The sequence below is a fragment of the Chiloscyllium plagiosum genome, unplaced genomic scaffold, assembly GCF_037043375.1.
Source record: "Chiloscyllium plagiosum isolate Xiang-an unplaced genomic scaffold, Cpla_swu_hap1 HiC_scaffold_25, whole genome shotgun sequence".
In the NCBI taxonomy this organism is placed as follows: Eukaryota; Metazoa; Chordata; class Chondrichthyes; order Orectolobiformes; family Hemiscylliidae; genus Chiloscyllium; species Chiloscyllium plagiosum.
In genome coordinates this window covers 58651607-58675089 of record NW_028270163.1, presented here as the reverse complement: position 1 = coordinate 58675089, position 23483 = coordinate 58651607, and the positions used below count along the sequence as shown (strand labels likewise).

The 23483-nt window shown below is 42.0% G+C and overlaps 1 protein-coding gene across 1 annotated transcript in view; it reads right to left on the bottom strand.

The window, feature by feature from the left end:
* LOC122562312 (nucleoside diphosphate kinase) overlaps window positions 1–13175 on the bottom strand; it is a 682191-nt gene extending 669016 nt beyond the window's left edge. Inside the window, exon 1 of the mRNA XM_088000774.1 lies at window positions 13168–13175. The gene's annotated coding sequence lies outside the window, so the exon portion shown is untranslated. The remainder of the gene's footprint in view (window positions 1–13167) is intronic.
* Window positions 13176–23483: the final 10308 nt, after the last annotated feature.

Here is a 23483-nt window from a genome sequence, read left to right as displayed (position 1 = left end):
TTGCAGTTCCTTATGTAAGATACAAAATGCAGCCAATTTAAACTCTGCACCTCGTTTCCATTAGTTGTGACAAATAAGTAACTAAACGTTTGGCAGCTTCAACAGGCTTTCCAAGTATCACCATCCTCCTTGTAAAGAGTGTGGAAATAGCTGAAGAAGCAATTGGGCCAGTCACAGGTGCAAGGACATTAAAATGATGTGGAGAGACTGGAGGAGCTCAGATTGTTCTCCAGGCACCAGATTAAGGGTAGATTTAACAGAGATGTTCAACATGAGGGGTTTGATAGACGAGGTCAGAAGAAACTGTTCCTTCTGTTGGGAAGGTTGGTAGCCAGATGAGACAGATTTAAGATACAGTGATCAGTGAAAGAACATGGGAAGTGGTGATGAACGTTATGTCTTGAGTTATGTTCTGGAATGCACTGTCTACAAGGTTAGTGGGAGTAGATTTGTCAATAACTTTCAAAAAAGGATCTGGATAAATATCTGAACAGGAAGAGGAAAAACCTGCAGGTTTAGGAAAAAGAACAAAAGTGAGTGAAACAAATTGGATAGTTCTTTCAAAGAGAGCCAGCACACAGTACAACAGACTGAATGATTTCCTTCTCTACTCTCAGGTTCTCTGCTTCATCAATGACCTTCCTTCCGTCATCAGGTCAGAAGTAGAGATGTTCACCAATGATTGCACAGTATTCAGCACCATTCATGACTCCTCAGATACTGAAGCAGTCCGTGTCCAAATGCAGCAAGAGCTGGACCATATCCAGATTGGGCTGACAAGTGGCAAGTAACATTTGTGCCATACAAGTGCTAGGCAATGACTATCACCAATAAGCCACTGCTCCTTGATATTCAATGGATTCATCAGTGAATCCCCTACCATCAACATACTGGGGGTTATCATTGACCAGAAACTCAACTGGACCTATCACATAAACACAGTGGCTCCAAAGGTAGGTCCAGGGCTAAGAATACTGCGGTGGGTAACCTACCACTGACTCCCGAAACCTGTTCATCACCTACAAAGCACAAGTCAGGAGTGCAATGGAATACTCCCCATATAGAGTCATAGAGATGGACAGCATGGAAACAGACCCTTCGGTCCAAGCCGACCAGATATCCCAACCCAACCTAGTCCCACCTGCCAGCACCCGGCCTATATCCCTCCAAACCCTTCCTATTCATATACCCATCCAAATGCCTCTTAAATGTTGCAATTGTACCAGCCTCCACCACATCCTCTGGCAGCTCATTCCATACACGTACCACCCTCTGCGTGAAAAAGTTGCCCCTTAGGTCTCTTTTATATCTTTCACCTCTTACCCTAAACCTATACCCTCTAGTTCTGGACTCCCCAATCCCAGGGAAAAGACTTTGCCTATTTATCCTATCCATGCCCCTCATAATCTTGTAAACCTCTATAACATCACCCCTCAGCCTCCAATGCTCCAGGGAAAACAGCCCCAGCCTGTTTAGCCTCTCCCTGGAGCTCAGATCCTCCAACCCTGGCAACATCCTTGTAAATCTTTTCTGAACCCTTGCAAGTTTGAGAAACCAGACATCGTTTTGTGCTTGACCATTTTACAGCTGCTAACCCTCAATATTGAATTCTATAACTTCACAGTCCAAACTCATGTTGTTCCTCCATTTTTCTTGAACACATTCCCCCGCCCGCCCACCACTCTTTTTTCCCCAACCCCCACTTATTTGTCTAGTTTACTTTGCTCTCAGCCAAGAGCACCCATTTTCACCCTTTCACACTTTAATTTATACCTTCTATACATCTCCCTGTATTTCAGATTTCCAGTATCTGAAAATCTAATCTGCTTTGTTATGGGGCTTGCTCTCACCCGATTGGAAGGTGAAAAATGGTGTGGCTTATAAAATCAGTCATATGGAACAACAATAATACTCATGTGTTGTTTGGGAAGAGATGTTCATTGATGCACAGTTATCAAATAATAAAAACTAATCAGTGTCTGTCTTCTGGAGGATCTGGCTGTAACTTTATCACATGGAACAAGTAAGAGTGAACTGTTAAGAGTGATGCACCATGCTGAAGTAACATTCGGCCCAGGAAAGACTGACACCAAACACATTATTGTTCTGGATTTCTACAATCTCTTAGTTGTTGAGCTGTCAAGTTAACAGCTCTAAAGCTAATTATGTTTATATACCACTCTGCATGGTAGACAGTTCTTTCAGATGCAGTGATTGAAGAATTTGTTTTTTTTTTACAGAATAAGGCATCTCCAGCATCCACTGCAGATATATTTTTAATGGGGAAAGCCAAATTAGATTCAGTAATGAGCTTCAAGGACAGAGAAATGAAGCATGGTAAATCAAGCCTGGTGATTTAACAGGATACTAAATTTAGAATTTAGTCAGTGGCCAGCCTTAAGAGGGCAGAGTGTTCATCAACTTTTGAGAGTGGAGTAAGGAGGAGAAAATGGAAAAGTTAATTTGAAAACAAGATGGGATATTGCATTCTGAGCACTTTATACAATTTGAAACAAATATCAAGAGCAACAGAGCAATGATATCTGATCATTTTCTGCAGGTGAAATAAACATAGGAAAGTGAGCATATAAACAAGTTAAAAACAGTAATAATTACATTCCACAGGCATGCTTTTTAGAATTGCAGTGAATTCTTGCAATTCAATTTAAATTTTTAATGTTGCTCAGTTTTTTTTAAAAAAGATATTTTATGCAATATATGAGACACAACTGGAGAACATCTATCAATAATAATTAACTGGGGTCTGTTCTAACAGTCACATAAAATGGATTGCTTCTGTGGTGATACACTGTCAAAGTGCAAAATTATGAAAATAGTCTAATTGAGATTAATTTTAATGATAACTGTTCAGGTTAATGCCTTCAATAATATCATTCATGCAGTTTACTGCTTTCATGGACCAGTACTTCAGTACAATCTCTAAACTGTTGCTTTCTGATCAAAGATTACAGATGATTACTTAAACCTGTACTGATTACATAATAACCAGTGTGCATATTGTGACATTTTAATTGATTGAGCTGTCCTTGCTGTGATCCAGGCTACCAACAGACAAAAGTTCAAGGAGTTGAAATTGTGGAATATTTTGAATTGGAGTTAGCAAAATTACAAAATCATTCTGAAACGCCATTGCCTTTCCAAACAGAAGTATTGTCCAGTTCCCTTTTGAATTTGTTTCTGTTATATCAACAGGCAATTGGGATCATGCAATCGCCATTCTCTTGAAATGTTCTACTTGTCTTTTTGCTGCTTAACTGGATTTGGTGCTCCCAATTAAAAATTCATGGTTACAGAAACAGTAATTGGCAGTGACAATTTGTCACAATACTTCAGCAACTGTTTAGTGGACTCTGTGGCACAGTAGTGATATTGATAACTCAAGGCTAGACATTCCTACCTGCCCTTGATGTATGTGACACCATGTCCAAACGTATTGAATTAAAATGTTTCTTACTTCTGTAGCTGCTACAGGGTTGAGAAGTTTCTGTTATGAAGATACTTGGAGATGTTTTGACTATAAGATTTACCAGGATGTTGCTGGGACTAGAGGGATTTGAGTTATAATGAGAGTCTGGGTAGACTGGGATCTTTTTCACAGGAGGCTGAGAGGTGACCTTATAGAGATCTATGAAATCATGAACATACAGATTAGCTGAATGGCGGGTATCTTTTCAATATGGTGGGACTTATCAAGACTAGGGGGCATATTTTTATGGAGAGAGGAGAAGGATTTAAAAAAGACTTGAGGGCAACATTTTTACACAGGGAATGGTTTGTATGTGTGTTGAACTTCCAGAAGAAGTGGTGGATGTGGGTACAGTTATAACGTTTTTAGACATTTGGATAACTACATGAGTCAGAAATATTTGGAGAGATATGGGCCAAGCGAAGGCAAGTGGGACTAGTTTAGTTGGGATTATAGTCAGCATGGATCGGTTGGACCGAAGGGTCTGTTTCTGTTGTGTATGACTCTGACTCGAAGAGAGGCCATGTTTTCAAAACCATGAGAGATCTGGGCAGAGTAGATAAAGAGAAGTTGTTGCCACTCGTAAATGGATTTAGGAGGATTTAAATTGACTTGCCAAGAAGTAAATGTGACGTGAGAAAAGGGGACGTGGTGTTGTAGTGATAATGTTACTGGACTGGTAATGCAGAACTCCAGGCAGAATTCCAGAGTAGGTTTGAATCTCACTGCAGTTAGCTGGTGAAATTTGAATTTAGTGAAAATCCAGAATAAACTAGCCACATCATAACTGATTCTCACAAAAACATATCCGGGTCATAAACATGACTCCAAAACTCCAGTTTTAACTCCCTCTGGGTAAATAATGGAATAAATGTTGGTCGAGTTAGCAATGCCCACATCCCATAAACAAACTAAAAACCAAAACAGTAATTACAGATCAGTTAGCCGAATATCATTTGGAGGCAAAATGCTGTAGTCTATTAGAAAGGATGTGATAAGAGAACAGTTAGAAAATTTAATTGGGATTGGAGAAATTCAACATGCGTTTATGAAAGGGAAATCATGTTTGAAAAGCCTCCTGGAGATTTTTTAAATGTAGCCAGTCGAATAGGTGAGGGTAAAACGGTGGATGTGATGACTGAATTTTCAGAAGTCTTTTTGTGATGACCGCAGCAGAGTTTCTTTTGCAAGGTTAAAGCACGCTGGGTCGGTGGTAAATGTACTGGCATGGATTGAGAATTAGTTAGCAGACAGGAAAGACAGAGTCGCAATAAATGGGTCCTTTTCAGAGTGGAAGGTAATAAGAAGCTGGGTACCACAGGGATCAGTGCTCGGGCCCCATCTATTCACGGGATGTATCAATGATTTGGGTGAGGGAAACAAATGCTATATTTCCCAAGTTTGCTGACAACACAAAGCTGGGAGAGAGTTTCCAGGAAATGCACATAAAGGGACTTCAAGGCGATTTGGACACGTTGAGTGAGTGGACAATGCAGTATAATGTGAGAAGTCACACTGCACCAGGTTACAGACCAACAGGTTTATTTGAGATCACAAGCAGTCAGAGCACTGCCCCTCCGACAGGTGAAGTCTGAAGCCTACCTTTCACCTGATGAATGGGTAGCGCTCCGAAAGCTTGTGATTTCAAATGAACCTGTTGGACTATAACCTGGTGTCATGTGACTCCTGACTTTGTCCACCCCAGTCCAACACCAGCAGCTCCAAATCCGTATAATGTGGATAAATGTGAAGTTGTCTACAGGCAGTCCCCAGGTTGGAAAGGGTTTTGTTCTTGAGTCTGTCTGCAAGTTAATTTGTGTACAAGTTGGAACACAATATTGAACAATATAATTAAAACAACCATCCCCTATGGACAAGCCCTACGCGTACACCAGATCTGCTCAGATCCGGACACCTGGAAGTACTCAGGGATGCCCTCACAAGAACGGGGTACGATGCCCAACTCATCGACCGCCAGTTCCGACGTGCCACAGCAAGGAACTGTAATGACCTCTTCAGGAGATAGACACGTGCTGCAACTGACAGGGTACCCTTCATTGTCCAGTACATCCCAGGAGCTGAAAAATTACGTCACATTCTTAGTGACCTGCAACACATTATCAATGAGGATGAGCATCTCACCAAGACCTTCCCCACACCTCCACTACTTGCCTTTAAACAACCGCCAAACCTCAAACAGATCATTGTTCGTAGCAAGCTGCCCGGCTCTCAGGACAGCTCCATATAACCCTGTCACGGTGGACGCTGCAAGACGTGTCAGATTGTGGACATAGATACCACCATTACGCATGGGAGCACCTCCCACCTTGTACATGGCAGGTACTCATGTGGCTCAGCCAACATTGTCTATCTTATACGTTGTAGGCAAGGATGCCCGGAGGTACATTGGGGAAACCGAGCAAAGGCTACGACAACGGATGAATGGGCACCGCACGACAATCAACAGACAGGAGGGTTCCCTCCCAGTTGGGGAGCACTTCAGTGGTCCAGGACATTCAGCCTCGGACCTTCGGGTGACCATCCTCCAAGGTGGACTTCGGGACAGGCAGCAGAGAAAAGTGGCTGAGCAGAGGCTGATAGCTAAGTTCGGTACCCATAGGGAGGGCCTCGACCGGGACCTTGGGTTCATGTCGCATTACAGGTGACCACACACACACACACACACACACACACACACACACACACACACACACACACACACACACACACACACACACACACACACACACACACACACACACACACACACACACACACACACACACACACACACACACACACACACACTTACAATCCCCAACCCAGACAGACAGACACACACAGACCCACATGCACACATATATTTTATGGGGTGAATTTGTACTTGCAGGATTACATTGTACTTTGCTCAAAAACTGCATGAATTCATATAAAACTCCGTTATCTCACTTTTTAGATTAGAATCAATCTAAACATCAGGTCATAGACAGAGAACACAGGGGGCTAAAACCTTCAACATATTGTCTAGCTATCACCATTGTTAACAGCTAACCCAAGAATGCAACTTTTTAAAAAAGGTTTTGTGATTTACACATGAAAGAAGTGAAACTATCACTGTATTCTAACAGATGAAAGGCTTAACAGACAATCAATTTTTCAATGTATAATTTCAGTTACATCACACTGTAAATTTTTGCTATAAATTCTGTGTGTTAGGATTGAGCCCTCCACTACCAGCTGATGAAGGAGCGATGCTCTGAAAGCTACTGTGCTTCCAATTAAACTTGTTGGACTATAACCTGGTGTTGTGTGATTTTTTTTAACTTTGAACGATATAAAATAGCTGTTGGTAAGTATTGGAAATGTTTGTAAATTGGGGACCCCCAGCCCCATACTTGGGCAGGAAAACAGAACAGCAGAGTATTATTTAAATGGATTAGACTGGGAAATGTAGATCCACAAAGAGACCTGGGCGTACACTATTCCCTGTAAACAAGTATGCAGGGGCAGCAAATAGACACAGAGACAAATGGCCTTCATCGCCAGAGGCCCCTGTGTTCAGGAGCAGGAACTCTCACTGCAGCTGAACAGATCTTTGGTGAGACCACACCACGAAATGTTTGGTCGGCTCACCAGAGAAAAGAGATACTTGCCATAGAGAGGGAGCAGCAAAGGTGCACCAGACTGATTCCTGGGATGGTGCATGAGGAGAGATTGGGTTAGCTGGGCCGGAATTCACAGAACATTTCAAAAAATGAGAGGGGATTGCATTGTAACATAAAATTCCGACAGGGCTGAACAGACCGGATTCAGGATGATGATCCCTTGTCTCAGAAGTCCAGTTTAAAAAAAAGTCACTGTCTCAAGATATGGAGTAGACCATTTTGAACTGAGATGAGGAGAAATTCCTTCACTCAGATGGTGGTGAACCTGGAAAATTTTCTATCATAGAAGGCTTTGGAGACAAAATCACTGAATATATTTAAGAATGAAATAGATATATTTCTACAGGCTGGAAGTATCAAAGGATATGTGAATAGAGTGGGAGTATGGTGTTAGGATGGAGGATCAGCTACATTCATGTTGAATACTGGAGCAGGCACAATGGACTGATTGAAACTTCTCAAGAGCAGGAATAGGCCAATGAGAAGAAACTTTCTCATGTAGTGACTGGTTCCAGTCTGGAATGCACTGCCTGGAAATGGTGGAGGCAAAGTTCAATCAAGGTGTTCCAAAGAACACTGGACGTTTATTTAAATAGAAAAAATGTGCAGTGCTAAGGTAAAAGGGCACTAAGTCATGATGCTCATTTGTAAGTTTGGTGTAGACACTAAGGGCTGAATGGCCGCCTTCTGCATGATCACAATTCTTTTTTGGTTTGTGCGATCATTCCCAGTTTCTTTAACATTGACGCCCTTGTCCCATTAAAACTTGTCCACTCTCCTATCCTGGTTGTCCTCTCTGTAAAGTACACATTACCACACACTAAGTCCAAGAAAGCAATGTTTGAGCATATCTGGCATACAACTGCTTTAGCCATCCATCAGCAAATCAAGTGCCATTAAACCTCATGTTCTGTCAAAAACATTCATTCCTCCAGGTTTGACTGAGAGCAAGGAGAACTCCAAACTTCTTTTCTTTACCACAACTGACTCCTTAAGATGCTCTCCCCTGCTCTCTTACCTCTAACAACTATGCAATGCTCATCAGTTTTGTAACAACGTTTGAGACTAACTTCAACTGCTAAAGTTGCCCCCTCCACCACCTCTGTCCTCACTAAACCTTACCCATCAGGCTCAACCTCATGTCTGGCCCTTATTCACTCCCGAATGTTCCACTCTAATCACGATCCCTCCCTAATCAATGCTACTTCATACACACTTCTTTTCATTTATGTCTCTGAGGGACCTCGGAACAGTTTTTTACATCAAGTACAAGTAATTGGGGTTGTAATTTCAAAGCAGTAAATCAATCTAGAATTGACAATGGATGATTATCAACTTTATTTATCTCTGTTCTTTCCAAAATTGGCTGTGTCCTGCACTTTGAATCTTAGTAATTCACTGAGGTTTCGCAAAAAGAGATAAAAATATTACTTGCCCCAGCTTCAATCCATCTGAATGAAACCATCTGCACTCATGTGTTCAGGCATGCTAAAACTGTGCAACACCAACGAAAGGTTAGCCAGCTTCCTGAAAAGCTGGGAGAGGGTAAAAGAAATCCTCTACTCGGTTAGCTCCCTCAGCATCAACCTTGATATGGGGCCATATGTGTGATACATGCTCAGTCACTGAGTAATGAAATGGGGCCTCTTGCAAAATCTGAAACATAACTACACATACCATTCAGAGTATGGGAGCTAATTGGCAAGACATCAATTATAAAAGTTATCCTTGAAATTCTGTAGAATTCAGTTCTGTGGAAGGGTCACTGGATCCAAAATGTTAACTCTGCTTTCTCTCCACAGACGATGCCAGACCTGCTGTGTTTTTTATTAGATTAGAATCCCTACAGTGTGGATACAGTCCATTTGGCTCAACACTGACCCTCCGAAGAGTAACCTATTTCCCTCTGACTAATGCACCTAACACTGTGGGCAATTTAGCATGGCCAATTCACCTAACCTGCACATCTTTGGATTGAGGGAGGAAACCAGTTTTTCTAGCAATTTCTGTTTTTTGTTTATGATTTCTAACAACCAAAGTTTTTTTGGTTTCTTTGAAATTCTGATGGCTCAAACAACAACTTTAAATTATGTTGTGTCTTTCATGTTTGGGTTAGGGTTCCAAGCCATTTCATAACAATATGATAGGAATGTACTAAAGGAGGGAAGAGAAAGCAGTGAAAAGCTTAGAAAGCAAATCCCAGACGTTAATGCCTAAGTAGCTAAAGGCAAGAACACCAATAAGAATTTTAAAACAAGTCAAAAAAAAAAGTGAAATTCAGTTACAAATGTAGCAAAAGAAATACTTCACACACATAAGTATTGTGTCATTGCATACGATGGAGACTTGGAAAATCCAGCTGAAACTCTTAAAACCCATATCACAAAACCAGCTTTACCTATTATAGGATCATCTGAGTGAAAATCATCAAATGTATTTTTTATGCACACCTTCTAGAGATGTGGATCTGCCAAAGGAGATATTCTCTTTCCATTTGACAGAACACAATTCATATTCTGATGTTCAATTTTCATTGAAACATTTTCTAGAATACATAAATAAATTGAAAAGTGCATGTTACCACGTGATTACATAATAATCTTTCAATTTGATCTTAATTAGCAAATAAAGATTCGTCTTCAGCATGGAGCAAGAATTATTCTGGAATTAATAGTGAAGGAAGAAAGACAAAGGAGTTGGAGCAAGGGTATGAGAAGGTAACAGCTGGAATGCTAAAATTGGTATTTAGACAGATGTTACATAAATGCAAATTACGTGCTGTGTATTGTGCCAAAGTGCAGTTTGCAAAAAGTTAAAGTTGCTGAGCCTTGTAATGTAAATGCAGCAACATTCGCACAGCATTCAACTTGTAACACAAGCCTGACAGCAGATTAACAAGAAAACTAGCTGATAGCCACAGACTTCTTCAAATTGCTGCTTCCACTCTACTTGATGAAGGTTTGAACATCACGCTGGGTGCACAGTTAGAGACCGCAAGGTCATTGTTGGGATTTAAAAATAGTCTTAAGTATTACTGTGGCCTTGAGAAGATAATCAATAGAAAGCAGCAAATTACTGCAAGATAGATTCATTCTCCAAAGCATGGTTGTTCACATTCAGATTCTGAATTGAAAGCTATGCATCCATTTCGATACAACAACTCAGGTAAGACAACTGTAATGATTGTATCTCATTTAAACTGCTGGTTTGAGTGAGTTCTGTTCTTTATTACATGTGAGTTTCCTGATTATGCAATGATTGGACCTCACTGGCTATGTACTCATCTTGCGGATGTTCAAGGTGCTATGCAAATGTAAGTTCTTTCTTTTGCCTGGATGCCAATTCAGCTGGCTGTGTCATCTCCAAGAACAAACCAAACTGTTGAAAGAAATCCTCAATGTTCTATGGCTTTTAGATTCTGATCTAAGCAGGGGAACAAACAAGTGGACAGGACAGATAGATCAGGGACAAGTATGTGCAGTGCTGAAGGGCCTGTTTCCTGTGCTGTAACTCTCTATGACTCTATGTATGTTTGCTGGAGTTCACTGAGGTAGGCCATGAAGGAAGATTTCAAAGATAAAAATTTGATGTCAACTTGCCAAATCATAGTGAGTCAGTGGAAATTGGGAAAAGGGATGTAGGCAGTGTAGGCAGTATGTTTTGAGATGGTTGCAAATTGCACAATGTCAATTGAGAATATTAAAAGAGTCAACTTCAAGTTGTTAAAAAGTCAGAGGTGATGGTAGAGGCAGAAAATGCTGTTGAGGTGCAAGACATCTATCTTGATAACAATGTTGTAGTGACTGTCACAAGGGCAGCCAGATGAAACTCAAAAACATGGGTTCCCTAACTGGACCCGATTAACAGCCTCAATCAGGGAGCCCTGTCTGACAGATACAGCAGGATTGTCAGACATCCTGTTCTGGCTGAGAGCTGGCTGTCAGGGAACTGGATCAGTGTCAAGGACTCACCATATGTAAATATGAGGTGATTTGGATACTGGTCCCTGCAGAGTTATTTCATTGGTGATCATGCTTCTGAAGAAATTCGCTCGCAACAGGCCTCTTTGAGTTGGAGTTTCTGGCATCATGCCATTATCTGGGAAGCTTGACCTGTTCAATCCTGTCATTGAAGGCTGGGCCCAGTACTTGGAAATAATGCATTATTTTTTCTGTGCAAACTACATTGGGGTAGATGAAAAGCACCAGTAATTATTCTGACAGCTTGTGGACCTGCAGTTGTTTTGGTTATTAGGAGCCCAACTTTCCCTGAGGCACCAACTATTACAACGTTTAAAGAGTTGACAGAATTGGTTAAGGAATATTACAACCCAAGCCATCTCTAATTCTGAGATGCTATTGATTTTACTCAGCATTCCAGAAATAAAGGAATCCATATCTGGATTTTTGATGAGGTTAAGGCAACTGGCAGAATCATGTGAATTTAGTTTAACATTTCATGAGATGGAGACAGGCTGTTTGGTATGGAGGATTAATGATGTAACCACGCAAAAGTGCCTAATAAGGCGAAGCCCACTTAGACTTCAAACAGGTGCTTCAACTAGCTTTTAAAAAAAACCCAAAAGGACTGCGGATGCTGTAAATCAAAAACAAAACCAGAAATTGCTGGAAAAGCTCAGCAAGTCTGGCACCATCTGTGGGGAGAAATCAGTGTTAATGTTTTGGGTTCAATGACCCTTCCTCAGAACTGGGCTACAACTACAATCAGCTTTATCATCTGGTTCGGAATAGTTAAATTGCGTAGTAACATTGAATCAGAACAAGTCAAAATAAACATCTGGTTAAATGGTCACCCAGTTCTAAATGATGTGCTAATGACAGGGAAGACCAATAAGGTGCACTTAAAGAACTCAGACTTAGCCCTGAGATGTTTCTCCCAAGCAGCTATAAGCTTTAGAAGGAAAAGAAATATGTGAATAAATAAAGGAAGGGACTAAAACAGAATCACTAACAAACAATAGCAAGAAAGAACCAGCTTTCTATGAAATAGAGGGCAGAAAAGGAAAATGGTGGGGAATCAGCTGAATTTAATTCAGAAAGTTTCACCTGATCCATGCCTAAAGTTCCCATGAACAATACATGTTTTAAAGGCCTCTACACTGAATATCAGCATTTAATCACATCTGCCATTTTTTACACACTAGTAATGTCTTTGGAGAAACACAGACAATAATTTTGTGGAAGATGTTTGCATTTAAATTCAGTTGTGGCTTCACTGATTACTGTACATGGGTTGTGTGCAAAAATGACAAGTTAGCCTCTAGGACTTGAACTATTAAACATACAGATATCCAAACTTTCCACAACATCTGGCTTTGAATATTTTACGCCATTTATTTCTGCTGCAAGAGCTTCACCTGGTCATTTCCTTCAGGAGCTAACATGTTCACATCCTAATGTGATATTTCACACTGAGCATAGCAGATGGAGATATAGTGAAATGTCAACGAAGACAGTCCCAATGTGTAGTCCCAGTGGCAGGAGCCCATCAGTGCATACGTGCAAAACGTCAAAATACTCTATTCTCAGTCACAGTGCATGTCTCAGTCTCAGTCACAAGACAAATAGCACAAATAAGAGGAAAGCAATGGATAAACAGTTTAATAAGCCCTGCATAGATTCAGGGAGTTACTATGAAATGAAAGTTCATTCTACCTCAGCTATAATTTGGAGGCAAACATTGAAGAAAGAAAAGGATAACGTCCAACGTAATGAAAAATGTACGTGTTAAAGAAAATCAAATCTAAAACTTACAAGAATGATAATAAATGAATCAAAGCATTTCACTTTAAAGGGAAAGCACCTACAGATTTGCATCTCCTAACTATCAGTGACATGAGAGCCATTGGTCCTCATAACAGGTCCTGTGTGCACTCACATTACAGAGCTTGACCAGAACATAGGAAAAATAAATAAAGCCTGATAGTCATTCAATTTGGTTTATGGCTGGTCCATTCACTTCAACTCCATTTTCCCACATTTATTAAATATCCCTCACCCTCACCCTCACCCTTACCCAACAAAATCTGCCAATTTCAATGCTGAAAATCTCAATTGACCCAGCATCTACTGCTTGTTTGGGAAAGAGCTTTGCAGATTTCCACGAGCTAATTTGTGAATAAGTGTTTCCTATTTTCCAATAAATCACAAGTGATGAGGAAGGAAATTATCAACTGAGTATCACATTTTGGTATCAACCATCTGAGTTCTGACTATTGATCCAACACATCCCAATCCACTATAATACTAAGATGACGGGCAAATGGAATTAATATAGTGAACTTTACAACTGACCTCATTTATCATGACACAAGTTCCCTGCATAGAGGTCAGCTCAAGTGTCACAGAGCTTGATAAAAAGGAGAAAATAGGAAGTTCAATCCTACTATATAGCCAGATTAAAGCAAAATTGAGGTATTCTTGCAAACAGTTCAAAGAGAATCAAGAGGCTCGCTAATGCAAAGTACAACACCCATCCCTGGATTCAGCAAGTCATCAGTTCAAATGGATCATTGATGTTTCTTAAAGAATCATCATTCAGAGGCTTCCTCCTGTAGCCATGTTTCAAAAGTGAATGAAATTATTTGAAAGGATATACATAGCATGGAATATCTTTTCTTACATCAACATGATGTGTTACATGACATGAACCCCGCACTGCCCGGATCTACCTCCTTCCCAAGATCCACAAGCCTGACCACCCTGGCCGACCCATTGTCTCAGCATGCTCCTGCTCCACTGAACTCATCTCTACCTACCTTGACACTGTCCTATCCCCCCTAGTCCAGGAACTCCCCACATACATTCGAGACACCACCCATGCCCTCCACCTCCTCCAAGACTTCCGTTTCCCCGGCCCCTAACGCCTCATCTTCACCATGGATATCCAATCCCTCTCCACCTCCGTCCGCCACGATCAAGGCCTCCAAGCCCTCCATTTTTTCCTCTCCAGACGTCCCCAACAGTACCCTTCCACCGACACTCTCATTCGTTTGGCCAAACTGGTCCTCACGCTTAACAATTTCTCCTTCGAATCCCCCGACTTCCTCCAGACCAAAGGGGTAGCCATGGGCACCCATATGGGCCCCAGCTATGCCTGTCTCTTTGTTGGCTACGTAGAACAGTCCATCATCCATAGTTACACCGGCACCTCTTCCTCCGCTACATTGATGACTGCATTGGCACCACCTCGTGCTCCCGCGAGGAGGTTGAGCAATTCATCAACTTCACCAACACATTCCACCCTGACCTTAAATTTACCTGAACCATCTCTGACATCCCCCTCCCCTTCCTGGACCTCTCCATCTCCATTAATGACGACCAACTTGACACTGACATTTTTTACAAACCCACCGACTCCCACAGCTACCTGGATTACACCTCTTCCCACCCTATCTCTTGCAAAAATGCCATCCCGTATTCCCAATTCCTCCGCCTCCGCCGTATCTGCTCCCAGGAGGACCAGTTCCACCACAGAACACACCAGATGGCCTCCTTCTTTAGAGACCGCAATTTCCCTTCCCACATGGTTAAAGATGCCCTCCAACGCATCTCGTCCACATCCCATACCTCCGCCCTCAGACCCCACCCCTCCAACCGTAACAAGGACAGAACGCCCCAGTGCTCACCTTCCACCCTACCAACCTTTGCATAAACCAAATCATCCGCCGACATTTCCGCCACCTCCAAACGGACCCCATCACCAGGAATATATTTCCCTCCCCACCCCTCTCCACCTTCCGCAAAGACCGTTCCCTCCGTGACTACCTGGTCAGGTCCACGCCCCCCTACAACCCATCCTTCCATCCTGGCACCTTCCCCTGCCACCGCAGGAACTGCAAAACCTGCGCCCACACCTCTTCCCTCACCTCCACCCAAGGCCCTAAAGGAGCCTTCCACATCCATCAAAGTTTTACCTGCACATCCACTAATATCATTTATTGCACCCGTTGCTCCTGATGTGGTCTCCTCTACGTTGGGGAGACTGGGCACCTCCTAGCAGAGCGTTTTAGGGAATATCTCCGAGACACCCGCACCAATCAACCAAACCGCCCCATGGCCCAACATTTCAACTCCCCCTCCCACTCTGCCGAGGACATGGAGGTCCTGGGCCTCCTTCACCGCCGCTCCCTCACCACCAGACGCCTGGAGGAAGAACGCCTCATCTTCCGCCTCGGAACACTTCAACCCCAGGGCATCAATGTGGACTTCAACAGTTTCCTCATTTCCCCTTCCCCCACCTCACTCTGGTTCCAAACTTCCAGCTCAGCGCTGTCCCCATGACTTGTCCGGCCTTGTCCTACCTGCCTATCTCCTTTTTCACCTATCCACTCCACCCTGTCCTCCCTGACCTATCACCTTCATCCCCCTCCCCCACTCACCCATTGTACTCTATGCTACTTTCTCCCCACCCCCACCCTCCTCTAGCTTATCTCTCACCCTTCAGGCTCTCTGCCTTTATTCCTGATGAAGGGCTTTTGCCCGAATCATCGATTTCGAAGCTCCTTGGATGCTGCTGTGCTCTTCCAGCACCACTAATCCAGAATCAGTAATACAGTCCAACTTTCAGGTTTGACTATGAAGGACATTTGAAACACTACACTATAAAGTAGAAAATTTATTCAGAACAGAATATCTCATCCTCCACAAAACAAAAGCCCATAAAGAGTTCATTACTGTTTAGTGTAATTAATTCCCACAGCTTAGCATAACTCCTTTGACATACAGGACAAGCTAACAAACCCCAATTTGTGAAACACAAATAAATATTCTTTCACAATTTAAATTTATTTATTTATTCAAGCTCCCAAATTAATTCAGCCAGTCAAAATCAGTGATAAAGTAGAATAAAGCAGATGATCCAAGCTTAGATCTGTTAGGTCATCATCAAAACAACAGTAATCAAGGCAAAACCAGAAATTGCTGGAAAAGTTCAGCAAGTCTGCCAGCACCTATGGAGAGAAATCAAGAGTTAACGCTTTGAATCCGTTGACCGTTCCTCAGAACTGAGGAAGCAGTAATCAAGGCAAAGGCTTTAGTGTCCTCAAGTTAGGCTAGGTGAAGCCAAAACAAAGTGAGCCACTCAAAACCTGCTTGTACTTCCAAATAATCCTGTTGGACTTTTACCTGGTGCTGTGTGATTCTCAACTTTGTCCCCCCCAGTCCAACACCGGCACCTCCACATCAATACAATCTTCGGGAGAGGAGGAGAAAATGAGACAATTGGAACAAAACTAAAAGGACTAAAAGGATAACATTTGCCCAACCTGATGGCCAAAGCTCAGCTATACTTCAGCTATGGGAGATCAGTTAGCCAATGTGGCATTAAAATGCCACAACAAATGGAAACAAAGAGCTAGAGTCATTTTATCAACAGCGTTAAGCCTTAATGGAGCTCTCTGTTTTCTGCCTCCTCCTCATTTCATTTGCTAAATTTGCTGACATGATCACTGCCACGTTCATGATCCCAAGTGATAAATCACATGCAGAATTTCCAGAATGGACTGAACTAAAAAGCTCACTGTATTTAATTGATCAGGTGCAAGGAGCTTTGTTTTAAATATGTTACAAGATTTATGTTGAAACTGAATAACTTTCACTTTAAACTTGCTCATGTCAAAAATAGTAAGACAATAGTTCTAACGCTAACCTCACTCCCTTCAAAGTCAAAATTAATTTGATTGCACCAAAGCAAGCCTAGTGCTTTTTAAGAAACAAGTAATCCACAAAATACATAATATGAAATACAAAAACACTCTAATAGGGAGAGAGGATAGTGAAAGAGGGAAGAAATGGGAAAACATAAGCATATTGTAGGAGTGTCTCATCTCACTTCCATTAGAGTCACTCATCATCAGAAAATTATTTTAAGAACACAATATCAATAAAGTCAAGCTTCAGACAAAAGGAATATGCAGGTGAGGACTTCGGAGAGATTTCATTTACATCAAGCAAGGCTAGCTATTGATGTAGGCAAGTGTTGCATGTCCCTTATTTTCTATGATTGTGCACAATGAAACCAATACTAAATATTAAATGAATATATTAATACTGTGAAATAAAAGATCTCATTGATCTGCATCTGGCCTCATTTTACCAAACCTTTTCTCAGTGAGCTTTCCAGTAAGTTGGACAGGAACAAGAAAAGGCACAATTATCCAAATCAGCACCAGTTCTAAAGTTTGCTTTAACTAGGACTTTCCTGCACAACCATGCAAGAAAATGCAAAAACCAATCCGTATATAGAATTAAACTCTTTTGCCAAGGTGGGTCTGCTCAATCTGAGCTAAGTGGGTGCTGCACTGTCAATGGTACTGTCCTTTGGATGAAATATCCATCTGCATGTTATACTGAAGCAGGTGGATGTAATGGGTCACAGAAAATCATACTGAAGAAGTGCAAGGACACTTCATGTGTCCCCACTATCATGCTATTTTGCAAACAATATCAATTTTCAAAAGGCAAACTCACTCTTCAGCTTCAAATCCCTCCATGGCCTCACCCCTCCATGCCTCTGTTATTTCTGTTATCCTATAATACCTCTTCACTCCTCCTCAGAACATCTTGACACCAAGAACAGTGACATAAGAATCCTACTCATTGACTACAGTTCAGCCTTCAACACTATTAACCCCTCGAGACTAATTACTAGAATTAGTGATCTTGGACTAAGCCCCAGTCTCTGCAACTGGATCCTCAGTTTCCTGACCCACAAGCCACAAAGAGTGAAGACTGGGGACAATATTTCATCCTCACTAGCACTCAACTTTGGACCCCCCCCCAAGGATGCATACTGTACTCACTGTATGACTGCGTTGCCAAATAGCAGACTAATACCATTTACAAGTTCGCTGATGACACGACCATTGTTGGTCCTATCTCAGATGGTGATGAAACAGACTACAGACGGAAAGACCTGGAAGAATAGTGAACTGAGAACAACCCAGCTCTCAATGCTGGCAAAACCAAGGAACTCATGATTGATTTTCGGCAGGATGTTACTCATTCCCCCCTACACATTAATAGCACAGAGGTGGAACGAGTGGAGAGTGTCAAACTCCTGGGAGTGGTCATCCACAACAAGCTTTCTTGGACTCTTCATGTTGGATGCACTTGTTACAAAGGCCCAACAACGTCTCTTCTTCCTCAGGCAGCTGAGGAAATTTGGCATGATGGTGAATACCCTTGCCAACTTTTATAGGTGCACCATCGAGAGCATTCTGTCTGGATGTATCACTACCTGGTATGGCAACTGTACCATTCAAGGTCGGAGACGGTTACAGAGAGTGGTGAACCCGGCCCGGACAATCACAAAGGCCAACCTCCCATCTATAGAATCCAACTACTAGACCCGCTGTCAAGGAAAGGCCGCCAGCATTCTCTAAGATCCATCCCGTCCTGGCAATGCTTTTCTACAACCTCTACCATCGGGGAGAAGGTACAGAAGCCTGAACACACGCACCAGCCGGTTTCAAAACAGTTTCTACCCGACTGTTGTTAGAATACTGAATGGACTCTCAAACGCTTAACATTGACCTGCCCTGTGTTTTCATTTTTGCCGCTGTTTACCTATTATTTATTATCTACGCTATTTAACTCTGTGATCTGCCTGTATTGCTCGCAAGACAAAGCTTTTCACTGTGCCTCAGTACACGTGACAATCAATTCAATTCAATTTAGTTCATTTCAATACTCTGATTCTCTGCACTCCTCCAATTCTGGCTGATTGCATATCCCTAGCTCACATTGCGGTATTATTATTGGGGGTTCCTTTAGGCTGCTTAGGCCTTCAGCCCTGGCATTTCCTCCTTAAACCTTTGAGTCTCTGACCTCTTTAGGGATACTATTTAGAACCTGTGCCTTGGGAAAGCTTTTGATAACGTGCCCTACTATCTGCTTACACGGTCCGGTGTTAAAATTGGGTTTGATAAGGTTACTGTAGTGTCTTGAAATATTTTACCATAGTCAAGATGTGATATAAATATGAGTTGTTTATTGTGTGATTGTAGAATTTAATCTTACCAAACCTGGATGCTTGATTTGGCTACAAAGTCACTGTGCTGCATTGCATGTGACTTATTTTGAGATATTTGAGACAATTTTACAATATCAAGATTTTTCCTTTCTTGTTATAAGATAATGAAGACATTTTCATTATTGTGAAGGAAACTGTCAAACTCATCCTAGAAGATCAGTACTCTGTCTACAGTATTTACAGATCATTGAAGACAGGACAAAAATTCGGAAGTTAAGAACAAAATGGGAAATTAGACGGACAGTTTTCACAAAAAGATTAAGAAAGCTGGTGGTAGGTTACTGAAGGTTACTGAAAACAACAGATGAACAGAGGCTTTTTAATAAGACTATGAGGGTGGGAAACAAAGTTGGACTGCAGAAAGGGACTGAGGGTTTGTGGGAGGAGAGGCATCTAATGTTCTCTTTCTGTGGATAAAATTTATAATGTCTGAATCCATAGAAATATATACATCCACAAAATACTGGCTGGTTTGGACCACATTAATTACCACAGACCTCTGATAGATGGCAACACACTGATACAGGGAGAACAGCATGATGGGCGGCATGGTGGCACAGTGGTTAGCACTGCTGCCTCACAGCGCCAGAGACCCGGGTTCAATTCCCGCCTCAGGCGACTGACTGTGTGGAGTTTGCACATTCTCCCCGTGTCTGCGTGGGTTTCCTCCAGGTGCTCCGGTTTCCTCCCACAGTCCAAAGATGTGCAGGTCAGGTGAATTGGCCATGCTAAATTGCCCGTAGTGTTAGGTGAAGGGGTAAATGTAGGGGTATGGGTGGGTTGCGGGTCGGTGTGGACTTGTTGGGCCGAAAGGCCTGTTTCCACACTGTAATCTAATCTAATTTAATCTAATCTAATCTATCGCTGCTTCATCAGGACTACTGCTCTTTCTTGGTTAACATGGCCAGGGCTTTTCATTAAACAACATGTGTTGCAGCCAGTCCATCTTAAAGAGTGGAACTTCCATCCTGATATTGGACGAGATTGCAGGTGGGTGTGTTGGCACCATCACACCCTTGACCTATTTTGCGGGAGGCTGGACTAGGAGCCGAATCTGCAGCTGTCCATCTGTAATTTATTCTGAATTTGATGACCCCTGCACAAAACCCATTAAATGTGAAGTTTACAACAAAATTGAGACATGCACACGTCTGTCAAGGAGAATTGCTAAAATCAAACTGTTTCTGAAAGCACACTAAACAGCTGTCACGGGCAGACAATGTTGCTTTCTGAAGCATTTGGTGCAATGATCCAAGGCTTGATTATCGCCCTCAGCCCAAATATCCTTTCAAAAACTTTAGCATGGCTTTCAAATAAGATCCACCCCCCCAGTCCTCTCTAGTCACCGGAATGCTGGAAGACAGTGATTTTCAAACATTTCTGTGTTGTGGAAACCCCCGCAACTCCAGCACTCGATGAATACTGTCACATCCATAGAGATCCTGGTTAACAATGACTTGCACCAAAAGATTTCCTGCCAATTTCTGCAAAGGAACCGTTCCACTATCACAGTGACATCACAAAAAAGGAAGAATACAGACGTCAGAATTTGAGAGAGAATACATGGCACAGAGAAACATGGTGACCTTGCAGATAGATCTCAGTTTCAAATCCTATGATCTAACAAAGGAACAAATACATTATCCTCTAAATTCAAATCTTGCTCTCAGTTTCTAATGAATTTTCCAATCAGGGTTGAATCTATTTCTTGTCCTTGCTGCATGATGGAGTTTCTCACAACATCACAATACTGCAGCAGAATATTAAAGGCTGGGAAAGCTGTTGTCCTCCTGGGAAATGGAACAATGCTGAGCATGTTCTGCCTCTATAGTCTGCTGCTTTTCTGTTGCTCAAACCCTCAATTACTAATGCCTCAAAACAGCAATTTACCGCTGGTTTTACAGCCCAGTGTTCATCCTGACATCTATTGTTGCCATTTACAATATCGGCCTTTTGCAGAAGCTAATTGAAAATAAAATCCTCCTGTCTATTTCTCTGCCAAAGATATTCACTTGTCTTGGTCTATAATTTTACAGAAGTCAGTCATCATCTGGTGGCTACTCCCTGTGGTCAGTCATTAGTTCTGCCTGCTCCAGAGGTGTGTAATAACATCTGTGAACAGGTTGATTAGGAAATATCTATATAATCTTAGACACAGTGTGGGGACAGGTTGCTCAAACCCAGGGTAGGAGTATCATAATTGCCCATGACCTGTCCTTACATAATTTTTGTCACACACACGCGCCCTCACACATTAACATATGCACACCACCCCCCCTCACATCCAAAACCTCACAAATACCCACAGCCTCACAAATACACCTGCACAAACATATATCCATAGACACATACTCTCATACAAACACATACACACCTTCAGAAACATATGCTGACATACACAGACACTCATAGATATAACCCATACTTTCACAGACAAATGTGCCCTCACACACATTTGTCAAACACAACAGAAGTGGTGCTTTCCAAAGTGAACTGCAATATTAACTGTACTTTGCTTACCAAATTCAACTTCAGCTTTTCTGCATTAAACATCATAGTTTTTTGATTAGGAACTCTGAATAACTGCTAATGGGGTGTAGGTTTGCTCGCTGAGCTGTAGGTTTGATATCCAGACATTTCATTACCTGGCTCGGTAACATCATCAGTGGCAACCTCCAAGTGAAGCGAAGCTGTTGTCTCCTGCTTTCTATTTATATCTTTCTCCTGGATGGGGTTTCTTGGAGGTCGCCACTGATGATGTTGCCTAGCCAGGTAATTAAACATCTGGATATCAAACCTACAGCTCAGTGAGCAAACCTACACCCTAAACCTCAACCTGAGCTACAAACCTTCACAAACCTTGCATAACTGTTAATGATTTTCAAGTTGCGATAAGAGGTCACTGCTGGTGGATACAATTTCCAATTTCCCTTGTTTGAGGCGTTAGTCAATAACAAAAATAACTTGTCTCACAATTTCTGATGATGCTGGATGACAGTACTTTTACTTCTGGCTCAGTTCAGCTACACTTTTATTTGCTTGGCCAGCTTTGAGTCACTCTGACTTTCATTCCTGGCTTCAATGTGCAATTATGGGTAACTGTGGTGCTGTCACATTTTCCGCCAATTTCAGTAACTGGTGCTGCAGTGACTCAATGCTGTCCTCTGCTGTACTTTGAAGTGTGAAGGTGGCACCAATTACTCTTTTTAGCTGGCATACCTTTTCAGAGCACCAATGCCATCATACCTCAAACAATCTTCCAAAGTGTGTACTTGGGAATTAATTTGTTTTCCATTTTCCAAACCCAGACCTACTTGATTCAAGATTCTCATATTCCAGAGAAATTACACTTGAGATCAGATCCTCCAAGATTGAAGGATGTGGAATGTCTGGTACATTTATTCTTGTTGCCTTCCTCCTTTTTGCACCAGTATATTAATAGACAGCCTGAAGTTTAACCAAATCTTAGATTAGATTAGTTACAGTGTGGAAACAGGCCCTTCAGCTCAACAAATCCACACCGACCCTCCGAAAAGCAACCCACCCAAACCCATTCCACTACATTTACCCCTTCACCTAACACTACGGGCAATTTAGCATGGCCAATTCACCTGGCCTGCACATCTTTTGGACTGTGGGAGGAAACCGGAGCAAACCCACGCAGACACAGGGAGAATGTACAAACTCCACACAGACAGTTGCCCGAGGCAGGAATTGAACCCAGGTCTCTGGCGCTGTGAGGCAGCAGTGCTAACCACTGAGCCACCATGCCGCCCTTATTCTATGTTGGAAAGATAGCATCACTTGTTCAATGCATCTACACAAACATTTAAACATGCCTCTAATTCACAGCTTTATCAAGAAAGATCAAATTTGATATTTTTGTAAGATATCATTCTATTTTAAAAATGTCCCAAAGTATTTCACACATTTATAGAGGTCCCCCACAAATGGCAACAAAGCAAATGATCAGTTAAGATGGTTTTGTGGTGTTGATTAAAGGAGAAATGTTGCGCAGAGCAGTGGGGGAGTTTGCTGCATATTTTCTTGAGACCATAAGACATAGGAGCAGAAATTAGGCCATTTAGCTCGTTATGTCTGCTCCGCTACTCAATCATGGCTGATACGTTTCTCAACCTCATTCTCCTGCTTTCTCCCCGTAATCCTTGATCCCCTTGATACTCAAGGACCTATCTATCTCAGTCTTAAATATACTCTATCTCAGTCTTAAATTTCCTCTATCTCAGTCTTAAATATACTCAATCTCTGTCTTAAAT